Source organism: Propithecus coquereli, unplaced genomic scaffold, assembly GCF_000956105.1.
Source record: "Propithecus coquereli isolate 6110/MARCELLA unplaced genomic scaffold, Pcoq_1.0 Scaffold170, whole genome shotgun sequence".
Classification (NCBI taxonomy): domain Eukaryota; kingdom Metazoa; phylum Chordata; class Mammalia; order Primates; family Indriidae; genus Propithecus; species Propithecus coquereli.
In genome coordinates, this window is record NW_012141636.1 from 6,188,932 (window position 1) to 6,192,530 (window position 3,599).

Here is a 3,599-nt window from a genome sequence, read left to right on the forward strand (position 1 = left end):
AACTACTGGAAGGAAAAACAAAACAAAACAGTCAACTAAGAATTTTGTACCTAGTAAATATATCTCTCAAAAATGAAGGTGAAAAGAATTCTTTTTCAAACATACAAATGTTGGAAGATTCATCAGCAGCAGGTCTACACTAGAAGAAATGTTAAAGGAAGTTCTTCAGACAGAAGAAAAAACAACGGATGGTAAATATGTGAGTGAATATAATTTTTTCCTTTTAAAAAGGCTTGAAAAATAATACAAAAGCGATAACAATGATTTATAGAGTCTATGAAATATGTAAATATATATATATATATAAACATAACAAAGAACAGAAGGGGAGAAATAAAGTACTCTGCTGTTACCGCTGTATGTAGAGTATATTACTAAATAGTTCGAAAGACTTAAGTCTGTATAATATAAACCCAAAAAGAACAACAAAAAATACAAATAGATAAAAACTAATAAGCTAACAAACAAGATAAGGTTGAATGATAAAAAGTATTCAATTAATCCAAAATAAGGTAAAATATGAGGAAAATGGTGATAAAGTATAAATGAGACAAAGAGAAAAAAATTGCAAGATAGTAGCTTTAATCCAAACCATATAATTAATCATATTGAATGTAAATGATGTAAACTCCAATTAAAAAGCAGAAAAAAATCAAGTTGAATTTTATTAAAGAAGCCCAGCTCTTGCTGCCTAAAATAAATTCACTTTAATTGCAAAGACAAATCAAATGAAAGAATATATAGCATGCTAACATTACCAAAAGAAAGGTAGAATGGCAAACTTAGTATCAAAGTATAATTCATAGTAAAGATTATTACCAAGAATAAGAGGATCATTTCATAATGATAAAGAAGTTAAGTCATCAATAAGATAAAAAGTTTTGTTTTTTTTTTTTAGAGACAGAGTCTCACTCTGTTGCCCGGGTTAGAGTGCCATGGCATCAGCCTAGCTCACAACAACCTCAAACTCCTGGGTTCAAGCGATCCTTCTGCCTCAGCCTGCTCAGCAGCTGGGATTACAGGCATGCACCACTATGCCTGGCTAATTTTTTTCTATATATTTTTAGTTGTCCAGATAATCTCTTTCTATTTTTGGTAGAGACAGGGTCTCGCTCTTGCTCAGGCTGGTCTCGAACTCCAGAGCTCAAACCATCCACCTGCCTCAGCCTCCCAGAGTGCTGGGATTACAGGCATGAGCCACCACGTCCAGCCAAGATAAATAGTTTTAAATGCTTATGCACCTAATAAAGCTTACCAACATTAACAGGATTTTGGAAGAAGTTAATTTCAACCTTCACGGATGACTTTGAAATAGCAAGAGAACTAGAATTACAGGTGGAGCCTAAAGATGTGACTGAATTGCTGCCAACTCAGGATAAAACTTAAATGGTTGGAGTTGTTTCTTATGGAAGAACAAAGAAAGTGATTTCTTTAGATGGAATCTACTTCTGGTGAAGATGCTGTAAACATTGATGAAATGACAACAAAAGATCTACAAGATTGACACAAACTTAGTTGATAAAGCAGTGGCAGGGTTTCAGAGGATTGACTCCAATTTTGAAAGAAGTTCTACTGTGACTAAAATTCTATCATTCAGCATCTCATGCTACATAGAAATCTTTTGTGAAAAAAGAGTCTATCGATATGTCAACCTTCATTGTTGGCTTATTTTAAGAAATTGCCACAGCCACCCCAACTTTCAGCAACTACCACCCTGATTAACCAAGAGTGATCAATATTGAAGCAAGACCTTCACCAGTAAAAAAATTTGGCTCATTGAAGGCTCAGAGGATTGTTAGCAATTTTTAGCAATAAAGTATTTTTAAATTAAAGTATGTACATTGTTCTTTCAGACATAATGCCATTGCACACTTAAGAGAAAATGATGTGGCATAATATGATTTCTACGTGTACTAGGAAACCCAAAAATTTGTGTGACTCACTTTATTGTGATTTTTGCTTTATTGTGCTTATCTGGAACCAAACCTGTAATATCTCCAAGGTATGCCTGTATTTTTTATTCTGTTGTTCAGTTCTGATAAATTATGTATTAAATTTCTTTTTAAATTTACCGCTAGGAGATTTTTTTTATCTTTCCAAGACTAGATATACTGAATGTAAATAATCTCATAAACTACATCAAACTTTTTTGGGGGATTTGGAGTAGTCATGGGGTAAAAAAAAAAAAAAACAATAAAATGTATAACCTTGTAGTCTTATGGTACCCAGAAATAGTAAAATATTCTCTTATTTGACATAATCACTGCAAGGGGTAGTATGGTAGCAGGACAGGAAAAGAAATCTTCCAAGGGGAAATCAAATGGAGCATGAAAGATAAAATCAAACAAATGGATTATTCTGACACAAAAATTAAGAAACATGTAAAGGCTGATATCCTTGTTAAAAAAAAATCTTTGTTAAAAAACTTATTTGCTATAAGTTTTAAATTTACTGGAAGAAAATTAGTCAAAATGTTAAATGATAAGTATATTAAACCTCTTATCTTGCTCTCCACAATGGTAAAGGATAGATTTTGAAGTTATCAAGATTAATGACAGCATGTGAAGTGAAATGATGATTATGCATACTTGCTACTTTGGGACTAGACATGTCACTTAATAATTAAAGTGTCAGTGAAATCAAAAGATTTGTAAGACTTGCATAAAGAAATTATTACTCTAAGAGTTGCTGATTTTTCATGTAAATGATTTCATAAAATGACGTGTGTTTGTCACAAAGATTTCTTTAATTTCACATAAATATTTACACTATCACCCTTCTCAACACAACATCATGGGTAAAATCTTTAGAATAAAGATAAAAATCATTACAAGAAATTCAGTGTTAACTTGTCAATAGCTAGAAACAAAGCCCCAAGATCACTTTGGGCTTTGAAATATCACTTTCACATCTTTTTCCTATACTCTTTATTTTGATAACATTATTTTTTTCTTTATGAAAAATATGACTATTCCTGAAAAAGAGCATATTATTAATATAAGCACAAATAGAAAAGAACCATAAGCATTTTGTGTTTGTTCAGCATGATATGTAATTCAGAGAATGATGAGAAACACTGCTAGCAATGGACGAAAAGTAGATTAAAGGGAGTTAGGCCGATCATGTACAAAATTAACTTAATTCCTTACTCAAAACTACTAGCCAGGGTTGATTGAATGCTTACCATTTTCTGAACATTATGGTATATTTTTACATACATGATCTTACTAAAATCCTCACAAGAAGGAAAGTAAGAAAACAACGATTTGGAGAAATTAAGCAACTTCCTTTTTTTTATTTCAGCATATTATGCGGGTACAGATATTTAGGTTACGAATGTTGCCCTTGCCCCCCTCCCCCCAAGTCCGAGTTTCAAATATGTCCATCCTTCGGGTGGTGCTCATTGCACTCTTTGTGTATGCATATACCTGTCCCCTCCACCCTCCTCTCCCCTCCTCCATGCCCTTCTCCCCTGACCAATGTATAATAGATGTTGTTCTTATATGTGCACTTATGTGTTGATCAGTTAATACCAATTTGATGGTAAGTCCCTGGGGTGCTTGTCTTTCCATTCTTGGGATACCTCACTTAGTAGAATG

General features: G+C 32.9%; 1 pseudogene; it reads left to right on the forward strand.

Moving 5' to 3' along the window:
• Positions 1 to 2,169: 2,169 nt before the first annotated feature.
• Positions 2,170 to 3,599, forward strand: part of LOC105808215 — a 4,772-nt pseudogene continuing 3,342 nt past the window's right edge.